Below are 17,569 nucleotides of genomic sequence, written 5' to 3' on the forward strand. Positions count from 1 at the left end.
TGCATAAGTTCAGAACCGAGGTGTATTATGTCGGAACACGCAATCTCTTATAACGAAGACACCGGATAGAACGAATGTGTCGTATGTCATAACCTGAAATTGTTATAACGAGCATAACCCCAAACAAATGCACGCTATGAAGAATCAGAAGCGTTCCAGGGAGCTCAGCAGGATGGAACAAAGGCTTTCGCCTTGCTGCATGTAAGGCGACGACTGCTCCCCCTGAATTTTTTTATGCCATTCCTCATGATGGCCTCGGGCAAAACCTGAACACATGCAAGGGTGTTCGAAAATGATCTTTGCAACTTTGATCACGTAAATTTCAGAAATATCGATAAAGGAGGGAAGCCAAAAGTCACCGAAATCAAAGAGCGTATATAGAGGGTGTCTTTTTTTTTATTATTGAAGCCGCCGCGGTGGCTCAGCGGCTATGGTGCTCGGCTGCTGTCCCAAAAGACGCGGGTTCGATCCCGGCTGCGGCGGCTAGCATTTCTTTGGAGGAGAAATTCTAGAGACCCCGTGTACTGTGCGATGTCAGTGCACGTTAAAGAACCCCAGGTGGTCGAAATTTCCGGAGCCCTCCACTACGGCGTCTCCATAGCCTTAGTCGCTTTGGGACGTTAAACCTAACCTAAACCTTTTTTTATAAAAGAAAGGCATTCCATATTATCCTTGGTTTCGGTGACTCTTCGCTTTGGTCATTTGTCATAACAAGCACCCCTTTCCATTCCCTTGTTTATAGAAATTGGGATAGGTAGAAAGGTCCGGTTAGCGGCATTTATGTTCCCACACACCTTTTTTTTTATTGCAGGTTGTCTTAGTTCTGTGGAATGGTTCGTGGAGACAAAACTTCTGGACAGAACATCAGGACACGTTACAAGACGACACCACTATCACATCCGACCACTATACAGTAGTACACGATGATCAAGGAAACCGGAAGTGTTGAAGAGGAGGAATTCTGGGTGTCCAAGCTTGAGTGATGCGGATGTAGAAGAAATGCAAGTGGCACTTACCCGGTGCCCAACCAAATCAATCCGCAAAGCGTCTCGACATTTTCAACTACCAGTAACCATGGTGCACAATGTGCTACAAAAGAGACTGCAACATTATGCCTACAAGGTGCAGCTACTGAGTTGGCTTAAACCTGACAACAGGCCAAAGCACACAGCATTTTTTATGAATATTCCGAGTCGCATCGAAGATGACCGTGACTACCTGAAAAAGGTGATGTTGACGGTAAAATCTGGATTTTAATGTGGCTGCAATGGTAAACCGCCAAAAGGCGAGATCTGGGTTCTGAGAACCCAAAACGTAACATAGAAGTTCATCGAAACATTTTCAAAGTAACCGTCTTGTGTAGCCTTCTTTATGACCGCGTGGTGGGTCCCTTTTTCTTCATGGAGGCGTCAGTAACCTCGGCTGTTTATCTGGACATGCTGCAACTGTTTCAATTGTCACGGAGCCAAGAACTGCCACGTGACATCATCTTCCAGCAGGATGGTGCCCATCCCCACCGGGCATTTCTAGGTCGCTGGATTCACAGAGGAGGACCCGTTCTATGGCCTTAAGGGTCTTGAGACCCTTAAGGCCATTAGATTTTTTTCCTTTTGGGATTTGTGAAAGATGCGGCCTACCAAGCCCGATGCGGGACCTCTAGGAACTGCTAGCTGGCATATCATTAAAAACTGTATACGTTACTTAGGATATGCGACGCCAGACATCAGAAGAACTGGAATATCGCTTATATATCCTGCGTGCTACAGATGGCGCACAGATTGAACGCCGTTAACCTGCTACCACAACTTTAGGTGTGTGCGAATACTATGCGGCGGGCCTCAACTTTCTACCGGCAGAGTTTAGGTTTTTTTTCGCAGAGTCAGACAGCCGGAAAAAGCCCGCTTGCCCAAGAACACTGCGATACACTGAAGTTTCCTCTTCGAACGAAGGATCGCTAGCAGTAATGTTGAACCTGTACGCCTGTTGAGACACTCTGGTTACAGCGTACGAGCTTGAGTTGAACTCTTCACTTTGTAGTGAAACACGAACCACCTTTGCAGGCTGAGGTTTCAACACTGGGTTTGCACCCGGCGAGGTTTGCTTAAACTATCAGCCCATGGGAGAATAAATGCAATTAGAAATGATTCGGCCACCGCACGCGAACTTAACGTGGTGATGCATATTTGTCACTGTCTTAACAAGTATCATCCCAAAGGATGATACTCAAAGCGACCGCTCTGCTATTAACTGATCAAGGTGCGATAAACGAGCAGCTATAAACTGCGCTAAGCAGGCGAAAGGAAGCGCAAAAGCGAGAAGACGGCGCAGGCTTACATTACGCTCAGATGATACCTGTAGCGCTCGAATGACACGGACCGACACGAAGTTGACAACTCTCTGTCCGAATCATTCCAGCTCTGCAAGTTTTGTCCTGACAAACCATGAAGGCTGACCACTCGCCCTGATCACTTTACACCCTGCCGTGATTTTGGTTGGTTACAACTTTATTTATAGTCCTGCAGAGCTTACGCGGACGGGGCCTTAAGTCTCCCACGTGTGGACGTCGAGGCGTTGCCTCGCCGTCGCCTCGCGGGCCTGCTGGACGGCCCAGAGTTGGTGCGCGAGGCTAGGACTGCGCAAGGCAGTGCCCAACCACGGCTGGGGGGTTCCGAAATTAGCACCTCTGCACAGCGACAAGCTGGACAGGGCGCACGCGGTGGCCCTCAGGCAACTGCAGACGCTCACGTACCCCAACCCGGAACTGTGGAACTGAGACGGTTAAAAGTGCGAACAATGTATGGAAACTTCGTGTTCAAAAATCTTGCACAGGAAGCCTCACAGGGAAGTTCCTCAAACCATTATGTTCCCGAAAAAGCCGAAACAACCCTCGATATACGCCGTCATCGACTGGAGGAACAAAAGAAGAAACAAATCATCAACGCTCGGTTGCATAATGTGTTAAGCTCAGCGAAAGATAAGCGGCATGCACGCACAGTGCATCATTTTGGCAATTCTCATCATGTTCGCGATTCAAATTTTCGTCAGAATAACGCTTATGTAACATCATCCACCATTATCAGCACCCATCTTGTTTTCGCTCATCCGTTCTCCCAAGGGAGAGGCGACCGCGCTGGTTCTCCTAGCTTCCCTCTCGTGCTACCTCCAACCCCTCACTCTCACCAACGCAGAATGGGATAATGTGACCTCAGTTGCGGAAGGTATCCCAAAAAGACCCCTCGCTCTAGAACACAGAGGGAGAATCGGGCCCGCGTCAGCTTTCTCTTTCGAGGAGCCATCGTGTGGTGCGCTCACCTGCATACGTTTAACTTTGGATTCTGCGATCCCAGATTTACTACGCCCCGCGAGCAAGCATTGGAAAACGAACATGACGAGTTCGTGATTAACACTACGGTTTCCATCTTGCACACGACAAGGAATGCAAAAGGCGAGTTGCGCACAGGACTCACTGGCCATGGCGGAGCTGAGCTGAGCTGGCAGCCTTCTTGTGATCTTCCTCTACCTCTTCGGCCCGCGTGCTTCCGGGAAAGGATGCCCAAATTCCTCAAACCTCGTTCAGGCTATGCCGGACTCATCCGAAACTAGCGGAGAAACGCGCACGGGTTTATTCGGTAGTTGCACTTAAATGCCACTGTAATGCGCTGTACACAGTACGCCCACAGAAAACCCTCAAATGTGATAAACAGCCGAAAGGACATTGTTATTTCTTGAACAGTGCTAACAAAAGTCACGTTTATAACACACTGGGTGGTTTCAAAGTGTTAATGGAAGCAGCGACGCCCCTCTCAAAGCACTCGGCGGAGCGAATTAGGCTCTGTAAGCATCGAAAAGATAGTCTGGCTAATTGTTAGGTGTACACTTGAACCGCGCAGAGAGAAAGTAGAAAAGCGCTCCAAGTAATGTTACGCGCTGCCGCTGCTATTCTACCCCCTGAATGCTTTACGACAAAACTATTTCAGTTTTCGCTAACAAAAGCGTGTGCTCGAAGCGTTCCATTTATCGGCGCAGTTCTTATAAGGCTCTAGCACAGCTCAAAATTTGGATAAATGTAAAGGGTTCTGTTTGAGTTACAGGGGTACGGAACTAAAATATTTGATCGTTATATTCATCGTATTTAGCGCAATACGCAGGCCAGACAAAAGAAAGGAACACACAAGAGGCAACAGAGCCGGGCGCTACTGCCAACTGATTTATTCAAGAAAAGACCAACACATGCATCGACACACCACTAAGCCCCCCTTGTGGCTCCATACCGCCTCTGAAATGTCTCATCTGGGGCTTCACTAGTTTTGGGCATTCTAGGAGCGAGAGCTTTTCGTCTTCCTCTATCCAGGTGCTTGCTGTCTTGCGCCTCCGAGAAGGCCTAAGTAAACTTGACCTCTGTCATTATCATCATCATCAGCCTGACTAGGCCCACTGCAAGGCAAAGACATCTCCCATGTCTCTCCAATTAACCCTGTCCTTTGCCAGTTGCGGCCACCGTATTCCCGCAAATTTCTTAACTAACTTTCTGCCGCCCCCTGCTACGCTTGCCTTCTCTTGGAATCCACTCCATCACCCTTAAGGACCAGTGGCTATCTACCTTCGCATTACATGGCGTGCCCAAGCCCACTTCTTTCTTCCTCTTGATTTCAACTAAACCATTTGTCTGTGACATATTTAGTGAATGTGACAGATGCGTCCCATGTACGCTGACCTCGCGGGCACCCTTGACGCTAATTCTCAATGCGTGGACGCATCACTCCACAGGGCGAGACGCTGCCTGCGAGGCCACCAAGCGGAGTTGGGCGAAATGGCAACATCGGTACGGGCCATGCCGTCCACCACGGATAGCCAGACAATTCAGCATCCCGGAAATGCCCCGTCGTTCGTCCTTCGCACAAGATGAGAGGTTCGAGCACGTCGAAGACTGGACGACCAACTTTGTCCGTGTGGCGGGCTTCGACGTCTACTTCGGAACGTCTACTTCGCACTGCAGGATTTGAAGGAGGTTTGGGAACCACGAATGTTCCTTCACCAGCTGAGAGGTTTTTCGCCGGGAGCTCTGAGTGACAATGAATACCACCGAGAGAAAAAAAAAGTTGTTATCGCCTTGCACTCAAGGTCGCAGGAGCTGAATAAGAACGTCGCTGTGTTCATCGAGGACATGACGCGGTACTTCAGTCGCGCCTACCTTCACATGCCCGAGGAAGAAGGTACGCCACTTAATGTAAAGTAGCAGTTATTTGCCGGGCTGCTACTTGACCCGCCAAGTTTAGTGGCCGACTTTATCTAGGAGGTGATGGTAGACAGCGCCACCACTCCGCTGCGGATTGTTGTGGTCATTCCAAGGCGGCTGGAGCACGGCAAGTTTGCCATCGTTAATGGGCCTCGTAGGTCGGGGTAGGGCCTCTTTACGAGCAACGCGCGGCGGCTAGACAAAATCCTAGTCGGCTTAACATTCTTGTGTTGTCACCAGGTCACTTGCTCCCTATCGCAAATCAAACTACCGTGTTACTTGGTGCTATATTATCTTGGAGTCAAGAACTACGCAGCGTTCTCTGCAAGAAAGGGGTGTGCACTACGGACGTCATGCTAGAGTATCAGCCGCTCACCACACCGCGCTTACGCCGCTCCCGCCGCTCCCGCCGAGGCGCTTCGAGAGATTTTGAGGAACCTTGTTCACTAATTGCTGGAGGAACTTCTCCTCGAAACTTCACAGGCAAGCGTCACTGTCACAACGGACGGAGTCTCTGATGAAACCCGGAGAGTTGCGCTGCCACCACCAGCTCCACAGTCGGTGCCGTACTTGATGGCCTATAGCGAAGTATTAGGAAAGTGATAAAGGGCCAGTGATGCGAGCCTTTTCCACCGCAGCTACTGTACCTTCTCTGCGGTACCCAATCATGGCTGTATTCACCACACCGCAAAAGTCCAGGCCCGCCATGAGCAAAGCGCACTTTTGGCGCACTTGAAACAATCGGCCGCTCTACTACATCTGCGGGGAGGCCGGCCACATCCTCCACTACTTCCCCTACCGCAGAGTGGGTTTAAGGGGCTTTCACCTGACGCACCTCGACCTCACTGCTGTGAACTGCTGCGAAAACTGAGCCCTACCTGTTGGATAATGTGCAGCCATCGACCTCAAAGCGACTCAGGTCCCGGTCGTCACCCCCAAGGCAGTTTTCTTCGCCCAGCCGCCCGTCGTCCTCTGGACATTTCAAAGGCCCGTCCCCACTTCGCGAAAACAGGAGAGGGCGTCATCGGGGATTGGGGCCGCCGCTAATGGGCCGAGTCAAAAGCCTCCACCCAAAGATTCGCGGTGAAGATCTGACCAACGACGACCTGACCCGACGTCCTTAACGGCAATGATGCATTGTGGCCGACTAGTTTCTGTCGGGATTCAAGTAGCCGCCGACGACCGCGACATGACCGCATTCCTGAATACCGGCGCTGATTTTTCTTTGATGAGCAGTTGGTTAGCCACTGCCCTCAGAAATATTCTGACCCGTTGGTCTGGACCGCAGATCCGCAAAGCCGGTGGCCATGTGATTACGCCGACTGGCGTCCTAACGAATACAGATCCGCTGTGCGTTTGGGTGTGTAGCCCAATCCGCATGAGAGGGCGCTCCGAAAAGCCTTTACGCCGACACTTTGGCCACTATGAGGTTCTCCGCCAACTTAGTGAGGTCAACTACGATGTTCTGTCCCAAGGCACAAGTCGCTCCTCTAGGCGGCCAACCTCCGAAGTTGTCCACGTCGTCCGGATGAAGCCGTACCACGACGGCTAACACCTCACGCGTTTCTACATCAGGCACCAGACACTTCCAACGTTCCTTCTTGTCCTGCTTACCATTGCTGCGGCACTTAGTATAGGTGCCCCACTGAGCGGTGGACCAATGCCAAACTACTAACCCATTTAGTGGCGCCATACCGCGGCCCATCTCTCTTATCTGGGACTTGGCAAGCCTTGGGCGCGACAGGTTTTCGTCTTCCTATCTCGAGCAACCTGCTGTCTTTCGCATCCTAGAAGGTCTAAGTAAACTTGTGCTGCGTACGTCAACCGTTTGTCGGAGACAATGTGTTCACTGACCTGCGCAGGCGTCACCTTATAAGGGCTCTTAGAAATCAGCTCGCAGTAAGGTAACAGGTGTGGTCTGAAAGAAAACTTCTCTTTGTCGTAGAGAGCAAGGGAAGTATGGCTGAGACAATCTTGCCCCGCTTTTCTGATGAATAAGCCTCCAGTGTTTCGCGACCAGCGGTACACGGAGCGGAAACGCCGTGTACCGCCGTCAGCACGCTTAACACGAACGCTCGACAGCGTGGCTTGGCACGGCTTTCACTGACATCAGTGCCGCGAAGCCTTGGCTGCTGTTGTCGAGATATCTCTGCATGTTTGCGGCGGCCTACCATAGCTGGAGAGCATCTCTATTTGACTTGTCTTCCGTCTGTGTTTGACCGACGGGGAGAGTGCGCTAACATGACTGGCCCGTTTTACCACGTTTGGATCATGGCTGCGGTCTGACGCGCCCCCAGAAAAAATATCGCCCGTTGCTTATCTCGGCAAAGCGACATGTCGTACTACAGCTCGCGCCTATTCGGAGTGTGGCCTCAAAGCTGCCGCTTGAAAGAGATGAAGTTTGTGAACCAACAGACCAACAGAGCGAACGCGTGCATGTGGCGTTTGTAAAGGTCCGACAACAAATACATCTGCAAGTTGAAGTTCTTCTACATCTGTTAATTCGCGCACAGCGTGCATCGAGTAGTTCTAGCAGTTTAGTGCACGAATTCCTGCGGAGTAAACGCTGCTCAGTGTCAAGTGTCGAGGCGTAAAAGCTTCTCGTCTCCTGAGCAAGAAAAACGTGTCGATGCAATTCCAGCTCCACTTCCCAAAGTGAGCACGGCTCAAGCGCTGCCAACACGCCGTTCACAATGCATCTGTTTCTTCTCGTTCAGGTTAGTGATAATCATTCAGGACGTAGTCAAAGAGCGTACGTTGTTTGGCTAGTCGGTCAATCATGGTGAAACTATAAAAGGAGTGTCGTGTTTTCAAATAAAGTTAGTCGCGAGTGTCTGCGCTTGTTGTGTTATCTTCTTGTCCTTGTCTTTTTGTGCGCAGTACCCCCCCCCTTGTATTCACCAGGACGTAGTCACAACCGATTTATTGTGATGCTGCGGTGCCCACGCAGATGTCTTTGCATTGCATATGATTGTCTGTGTGTTAACAAGCTTCTCTTGTGTAGAGATGTCGACAAGAATTCCGGGCGATCAGTTGATGAAATGCTTAAAACTATAATGGAAGGCCAATAGGTTATTTTGTCCTAAATTACCGAGATCAAGACTCCCGTTGAAGCAGCTGGAAAAGCTCTAAACATTTTGGCAATAGGCTAGTGGACTTTGGGTAGAATGTTACTAAGCTGCAGATCGAGGCTTCTGCAATGGACTGTATAAATTTCACCGTCAGAGCGTTGCAGGCGACATTAAAGTCTCTGCAAGCAAAACTTGTGGACCTAGAAGATCGTAGCCGTAGAACTAATCTGATTAATTTTGGCATAGCTGAGAAATGAAAGGTACCAGAATCCGTTTGGCGTGAAAAAGTAATTAAAGATGTTTTCGAGGCAAAATAGGGATTGAGTTGCTAGTAAGACTTCTGCAGATAAAAATCGGCCATTTATTTTCTACTTTCAAAATTTAAAAAAGAAGCATTTTTTAGCAGTTGCAAGAAACTAAAGAGAACGGGTACTGGTATTTAATATGATTATTGCGCAGACATGTGCGAAGGAGAAAGCTGCTTCGGGGCGAAGCTGAGACAGATAAAGACGCAGGAAAGAAGATATGGCTTGTGCATGACAAGATCCGCATTGACGATCAGATATACGATTACGATGCTTCGGACTCGCGTAAGCTATTACAATATTCAGCAACCCGCCGCCCCAAAGCTAGCTGTCAAATTAGCGTCGAACTTCGTCTTCTTGGTCTGAACGCAAGACGCGTTGTTAACAAAAGGGAAGACTTGAATGAGTTGCTCTCACATGGCTTTCATTTCTGTACTATCACTGATACATAGTTGCATGGTTTGATTCGCGATGGGTGCATTGTTCCGCCAGTTTATTCATTTTACTGCAGAGATAGACGGTGTCGTGGTAGGTGCGTATCCTTTGTTGCAAAAAAATGGTACTGAGGTTACGATCAAAGAATAAATCACTGAACACGAAAGCCTATTCCTAAATGTGTCCCCGTGGGGCGAATATTCTTCCTTTGCGCAGTGTATCGACCGCCAAATGCCGATCACTTGTTTTTTTTTTTTTTAGGTTTATGGGGTTTTAACGATCTAGTGCGACTCAGGCTTCAAAGACGCCGTAGCGAAGGGCTCCGGAAATTTCGATTACCTGGGGTTCTTTATCGTCCAGTGACATCGCACAATACACGGTCTTCTAGACGATTTTTTTTCTGTGCAAGTTATATGATCATCAGCTAATATATTCTGGTAAAAACTATGTTATTACTATGGCTTTTCATCTGTCCTGTATTAACTGGAATCGCATGCAGTATGGATATTTCGTTGCGGGTGACTTACTAATATATATAATGCACTTTCATAACCTCAAGCAGATAATCAAAAAATTTTACCAGTGGTGGTTCAATTGTACATCTACTACCTATTATCGAAATTTTCGGTAACGGAATAGGTCCCGTGGAACCTTGAATATCTGACCTTAAGAAATATATCTTTCCTAGAGTAAAACAGCTTGTAAAAATGGTAAATGTGTGCCATCAACTTTAATTTAAAAAATTGGCGGGGGCTTTGCTTTCCCTTACAAAAATGCTTCTTGAGACAGTGTTGAAGTTCTCATGAGCAGACTCAACACGCCATGTTGAATTTTTGTTGTGACCAGGATGGGCTAGTGTTGGTGAATTATTGAGGCCGAGTTGAAACTCATTGGAAAAGTGGCCACTGTGCTAGAGTTGAGCATTCGCAATGAAATTTCTGCTTTGCGTTCATGTTGAATTCATGTTGGAATTACGGGAGTGAATCAACACGCCATTCTGAATCTTGGCTGCGGTAAAAAAGCAAAAAATCCTTAAAATACATTCGTATTGCGCCAGATGGACCGACTACCAATGCAGTTTTCGGCGGTATATTCATATTTATTGCTGCAATTTCTCGTTCACGTGAAGCCGTCATCCCCTGTGACGTAGTGCTCCACACATACGCACAAACACGTATGTATATAAATATATATACATATATTCTAGCCCTACACATCCATCAGATAAAGAGCATGGGACAGTACTGCACACGAGGCTATAGGAAGAACTGACAGTTCATCTTACGATCTTAAATGCAACCTCGGCTTCGCCCTTATATAGTCCTACTCAGGGGTGTCCGGACCTGCGCTGGTTGTGGCCTGCCGATCAGCAAAGTTATGTCAGTGATTACTATTAATATTTATTTATTTTATGTGTAGTAGAAGTAATCAAGTTCATATGCAACGGTCTATTATTTGATGACCTTGATTCATCCATAAACAACTTAAGTAAAGCATTAATTAAGCGCCCTTTTTTATGAGATCACATACGAATCCTCCAAAGTAGGTAGGCCTGAATGAGCATATTGCACTTTTTTCAATGCAAGAAAATGACTTTGAGCTGTTTATGAGAGTTTTAACGGGTGCTGCATGCGTTCTTAATGTGTAACGTGATCAGGTTCTGTTTACACGATGCATGTCGAAATGATTTAATTTAGTTAGGCTTAGAAACGGCAGCCTTGAGATGGTTCAACTTAAATCCAACAGAAATTGCTCAACAGTAAATCTCTTGACTACGCTCAACAAAAATTCCGTGTAGCAGGTGTTGAGTAGGCTCAACATACATTGAGTTCATGTTGGTTTCCAGTTGATTCAATAGGAGCTCAACAAGGCGTCAACTGAAGCTCAAAAGTCATTTTTGTAAGGGTTGGTTAAGCCTGGTAGGTTCCGAAAGCGCGCAGCGCCTCCAACTGAAGGAACGCAGTGCGCTGCGTCTACAGGTCACGCGTGGCTACCGGCTTTTTGAGGAAACGAAATGGCGCAGTAATTCTCTGTCATCTCGGTGGACACCCTAACCGCACCGTAAAGGAAGGGAGGAACGCCACCACCCGTTCGGCGCGATGCCTTGTTGTTACGACTGAAAGAAAGAGAACTTCTAGAACGCCGCCGGGCTCGCCATTCTGCGGCATAGGCGCGTTGCTTAGCCAACCGCTCTTGCCTTTATCTTTCTTCATCTGTCTCCTCGGCACGGCGCCGGCGTTTGGGCGCAGCACGTCGCTCCAGCGACGCCTTGTACAACTCCTCAGACATGACTAAGCGGAGAGCGCCTGCGGCACCCTGTGTATCCTCTCCTAGCGAGCGCCCTCACGCGGCGGGCCGAGGAGGCCGTCACGTGGTAGCCGCTAGCCGAGCGAAGGAACGACTACGGCCGAAGAGACGAATTGGGGCCCATGCTCTCCTCTGGTCGTGACGTCACGCTGTCACGTGGTCGTGCCACGTGACAGCGAAGGAACGACCTCCGCCGACGGCAGAAAAGTGCTTTCAATATTGCTTTCGCAATAAAATTACAACAGGGCAGGTTATACGGCCATAATTCCCTATCTGCAGATGCATATTGACAGTGTAAGTCATATCGTAGAGCGTTTATGGCGAGACTTTTCGAGCAACGGCAGAAGTTTGCATTCACCAATTCGCTTCAAGAAAGAAAATTTCCAAGCGCCGCATGAACCATTGTATTAATCGAGATATCAGTCTGATAAAAATTAAAATTAAGCGCCTGAGAAAGCAGCACATAGCGACCACAGCATTGTTCAATGAAAGAAAATATGATTTGCTAAAAAAGGTTAGGCATGCAAGATGTAATTTTTTCAATGAAACGCTAGCGGAGTTTATCGTAAGTGACCCCTCAAAATTTTGACGTCATATAAACCATTGTAATGAGGAGTAAAATTTCAAGATCAAATTAACAATGAACCAAATGAAATTGCAGAAATTTTAGTCGTTATATTCAGATATTTTTTTCCCGAAAGGAATACTGAATATCAGGTTTTCCTAACGATCCCAGCGAAAGTTCTATTAATTACTTGCGATAGTGTCATGGCCATGTTAATTAATTTGGATGCTGAGAAGTCCACAGGCCATGATGACACTCCAGAGGCAATTCTTAGGCGTTATGCTGAGCAGATTTCAGGCTTTCTTACTGATATGTTCTACCTGTCGATTACTACAGGCGACATACCAGCTACTTGGCGCATTGCACGTGTCACACCGATTCATAAAAGGGGTGACCAGCTTTATTTAAAAAAACAGTAGCCCTGTTTCAATAGCAAGTACATGTTTCAAAATGTTTGAGAGCACTAGTGCTTCTAACATTCAAGGTTTCTTTGGAAATCGTAATTTCCTGCATCATGGCTTCAGAAAAACTATGTCTACGGTAACTCAACTGGTTTCAACAGCGCAAGATTTATCGAGTGTGCTTGATTTCTCTGTTCAGGTAGATATTCTATTTAGATTTTTCAGAGGCTTTCGACAAAGTTCCTCGCTGTGATCTACTGTATAAATTAGAGTGCCTTGGTCTGCGTTGTTTTATTTTTGAATAGGTCATGGCATACCTCTGCATTACAAGCCAACTCTGTGATTCTGTCGCATTAAAACTGCTCACTTGCTATACGCTCCCTTCAACGTTTCAAGCTTCTAACAGCCTAACCTAACGAGCAGAGCCGCCCCGGTTAATTAGTAGTCATGGTGCTCGGATGCTGACCCGAAAGCCGCTGGTTCGATCCCAGCCTCCGTGGTCGCATTTCAATGGAGGCGAAACGCCACAGGCCCGTGTTTTGTGCGATGTAAGTGCATATTTAAGAGCCGCGGGCGGTCAAAACTTTTCCGGAGCCCGCAACTACGCTAGCCTTCATAGCCTAAGTCCTTTTGGTACTTTAAATGCCATGCAACAAAACAAATCTTGCCTAAGGAGTCGCTTTCTTAGCCGACATGGGGCCCCTTATCGCTTTTCGATAATAATTAGACATTAAAAGCTTAGTTTGAGTCTCATCCACGCGTCTTCCTTGCTCAGGACCAGCGCAGCTCTTACGCCCTGACTCTGGATCTCTAGAGCAGCGTGGATTAAGCAGGAAGCCGGACCTGCGAGAGCACCCCGATGCGATGCGCACTGTCCGAGAAATAAGAAATGAAGAACCCCTGTAAGTATACCACCGGAGTTCCACATTCATTTCCTGTCCAACGTTTACAAATACCACACACCCCCGTCTTCACTGCCTTTTCTGACCTTCATATCTTTCAAGCGACAGCTTCGATGCCAGAATCGAAAGGCGCACGAACTGTCTCACGTCTTGTCGCTTTGCCGCAATAAGCAAACCGCAATATATATTGCTTGCGCGTGAAACCGCAGCCACGAGCCAAACGTGTCGAGACGGGACTGTTAGATGAGCGCACTGTCCCCGCCGGTGAGACACAGGCGAAAGACAAGTCGACCAGTCAAATCAAGCTGAGCTTTAGATGTCACCGGATGCCGCAAACATACCTAGATGTCTCGGAAAGAATGGCCAACGCTTCGCGGCGCTGGCGTCAGTCTAAGCCTGTCCAAGCCACGCCATCAAGCGTTCGTGTTAAGCGTGCTGACGGCGGCACAAGCAATGCAGTTGTCCGCAAGGTGCGTCTGTTCATTCTTAGCAAATGTCCTGCGTGCTCCGTGAGCCGGTCATTCACACCTCGACCCATCTGTCCGATGTATGATTGGCGGCAGGAGAGGATTATCTCGTACACGACGTTGCTGATACAGCCGACAAAACGCTTTTTATGCGTCTTCTTACAGCACTGTTTTTCTTATCCCAAGTGATGCTTACCCAAGTGAGCAAGCTACTTAAGGGCTGAAAAGACAATAGGAACGTCAAACCGATGAGCCACCCTCTGCAAGACCCAACGTTAGCACAATTGGCCACCTTCTCCAAGCCAACAACGTGTGCACTGAGTCATTGCTCTTCATGCAATGCGCAAGAACACAACGTCAAAATGTTTAAGCACAATTTTCGTTCAGAGCAGTCCTATAATTGACTCGGCAACGCATGGGCCATTGCAGGGCGTAGAGGGTTTGAGTCAGAACACCTGCGGTTCAGACAGGAAGCGGCACACAGAACCAGCTTTGATATTGGCATTTTTAAAGCTTCCAGTACGCCTTTACTGCATTGCACACAACCTGCGCAAGTTGTTCTTTACGGAGCAGCTGTATGCCAGAACATGGCGCGGTGCAGGGCGAACGTGGCTGAGCGCTGTGCGGCTGATGCACCCCTTGGCGAGGTCGGCAGCGCGAAGATATATGCTTGTTTGGTTGTCAGCGTTATCGACAGCTGCCTTTAGAGGAGAATCGTAATGCCACGTAGGCGGCTGAATTCACATCAAGCGAGCCCCAGTAGCTGCGGACGCAAAATCTTCGGCTTGACATGCTTTTCCATAGTGCATGCAGGAAACCCGCAGCGTGGAGCAGATTTCAGTAAAAACTATAACTCATTAGCATCTACAGCTGCGCTCACGTGGATGGCAATGCGCAGTCACTCCGTTATACTACGCCACATTGGGGGTTTCTTCTTTCTCTTCATTCCACTTCCTATCCTCTGACTTCCCGTATTAGAATACATATAAAAAACAACAGATTTAATAAATGGTGGAAAAAACAGCGCAAACTAAGACAGAAAACACAGAACAAGAGGGGAGACACTACAAGCGCTGACTCGCAACTAAGGTTTATTAGAAAAAAAAAACAGAACAGAACTCACACCAACCAGCCCAAATGTCTGATTTGCTGCAGATTTAATAAATATTTATTAGTGCAATTTTTCATTGTTTGAGATGTCATGGCGTATATCTGATTACTAATTTGACGTCTACCTAAAAAAGCCTTCAATCCCTTTGTCGTGAAGGTATCTATTGGCCTAATTTATGTATTATGTGCCCTCTTTATACTGTTCTGTTATTAGCGCTGTATTTCTGTTACTGCATTAGAATTCCATTCTTTTTCAGAGTATTTTATTGCTTTCTGGAACAAAAAGATGTTACTGTTCCCGAACTCTCCCTGAACTGTTCCCTAAAGCCGTGGATGAGTAGCGATCTGCTTTGAAAAACTAGAACTATGTATTTTATGTACAAAAAATTTCTTGTCGACAGCGAGGCTGCGACTCTTAAACGATATAAACAGCACCGCAACAGTCTAAAAAAACAGTTAAAGCGTGCAAGGAATGATCACAGTTGCTAAACCAGTCGTTGTGTGTGCCTCGTCTCTCCTTTGTCCCCGTCTTTTTGACTGGTTTTTTCATAAGTATGCACCAACTAACCCAGATTTCAACTCTCCATCAAGCAATATTGATGCGATATGGAAAACAATCAACTCTGTATTTGGAAAACGGTCTTTTAGCACTTTGACTGAAATTGACATCAGTAGAATTATGCGGACCCAAAAATCGGCGAGTTGGTGAACGTTCAACATTATGTACAGCGCGAAAAACTAAGACAGGGGATGAAACACGCAAACAAACAAGCGCTGAGTAGAATTATAGTCAGAGGTAACGAACTACCAAATACTTTCAATACTTCGTAAACTTCTCTTTTCTACCAATATCAGGAAATCATTCTCATTTCATAAGACACAGTAGTTCTAATTCAATATTTTGAAACAGTTTAATAGACACAGATGTTGCTTGTGTAATTAGACAGTTAAAAATAGTAGCAGCTGTGATAGCTTTGGCATTCAGGTACATCCAGTTCAGTTTGTTCCAGACATTCTTGCGATTCCAGTTGCCCATGTTTTAATATCTGTATCTCTACTGGTACCCAGAGGTACTGCAAACAGCAAAAGTGTGCATGATTTACAAAAAAAAGTGATAAAAACAGGTTAGGTAATTGTGATTACTGATCTCGGTGTGTATATATGTCGCTTACTTCAATAAACCTAGGCGGTAGTCACCGCTTGTTCGTCTCTACCTTCGTCTTTCGTTCCGTCATTTTTGCGCTTCGAGCATAACAAACACGTGCCAACTCGCCCAAATCTCCGCTTTACTCAACTTCTTCGGGACACTGTGCATTTTATTGCGCGGACGCTCAACAGCGACCTTCCGCTCTGATCTCCCTTTCGCTCCAAAAACTTACCCATAAGTCCAGTTGAGTTCCCGGGTTGTTCCACAGGGGCCCATCGCGCACGCATCCCGAGACTGGTAGCTTGGCCCCCTTGGTTTTGTGTGTTTGTCGGGGCTCCTCGAGCAGCCGCCATCTCGGCGCTGCCGAAATGGGATTGTTTTGAAGAAACGCGGCAGTTGACGGCCACGACCGCTACCCGGCAGTGAGGAGGTCCGGCCTTGCAAGGTCGTGTTCGGGCCGCAACACGCGGCCAATACACCGGCGCCTTGGTTTTGAGAGGGTACAGACCGGATGTCCTAGAAGCGAGCAGCGAAGGGGGGAGCGCGCGACCTGGGCAGTACCTGCGGTTCTTCCTTCCCTGTGATTCGGCTAGCGTTTTTGTACGTTTGTGTCTCTCTGCTGTAACCAAGCGGAAATGCGCAACGACTTCATGGAATTCGCGTGGTGCTTGCGAGACAACCACCCGTGATCACCGGCGTGCTATTGGCTCCTTCGGTCTGAACGAAATTCTCATAACTGGCTGTCACTAGCGCATTTCCTATTGCATACAAAAAGGGTTCCCAGAATGCTGGGAAAGGGGATTTAAGGGCGAGTTTTCCGCGTGAAAGGCAGATCGGAGGGCAGGTGGCTGGCGAGCGCCCTTGTAATAAAGTACATAGCGCCCCGAAGAAGTTGTCCAGTCTGTTGCGTAACGTGTTGCCGGATCACCTCACCATCAGAGGGATTAAAGATCCACACCATCGATCTTCCGTAACCAACATCAATGACTTCAAAATTAACTCCTAGCTTAAACGTCGCTAGCTTTTGAAATCTTTCATCCTTTCTCACCTTCTAATTCCTGCTCTTCGTGGCAAGGACCAAGTGTCCACCTGCATTAAGACTGCTACTCCGGCTTATAATATCATATAACACGGGCGCGGATGCCCGTTTCTTGTGGCTCCGGTAGGGTGGTGACGCTCGTACATCGAGCTGTGCTGTAAATCAAATGTGGTTCATGTGTGAAGCGTCACAAACACGGGCAGGTGCCGCTGATATCGCTGTTTCAAACTTTACGCTGCACGATGTAAACTGAGCCAATTTATGCCGATTAAATACGTTGGCACAGGCTTCGGGATGTTTCCGGTCAACGACCCCATCGCGTATTCCATGGGTCCATCCCGAAGCATGTTTTTGGGCCTTCACGCCCCGGCTGCAAGCGGCGCCGAGTGTCGTTTCGGAGCCCATATGGAGACGGAGATCGCATGAAGCGCGGGGCACGGGGTACAGCAGCAGGTGGTGCTGTGACCACGGTAGAAAGTGCGCCCCAACCGATGACGATGTAGGCAGCGCGAGGCACGTTCAGGGGGCTGGCATGTGGTCATGGATGGAAGCCACGCCTGGGTTGTCGGCGGACGTGCGTGTAA

The sequence above is a fragment of the Amblyomma mixtum genome, chromosome 7 (genome assembly GCF_055824585.1).
Source record: "Amblyomma mixtum isolate Tamu chromosome 7, ASM5582458v1, whole genome shotgun sequence".
Lineage (NCBI taxonomy): Eukaryota > Metazoa > Arthropoda > Arachnida > Ixodida > Ixodidae > Amblyomma > Amblyomma mixtum.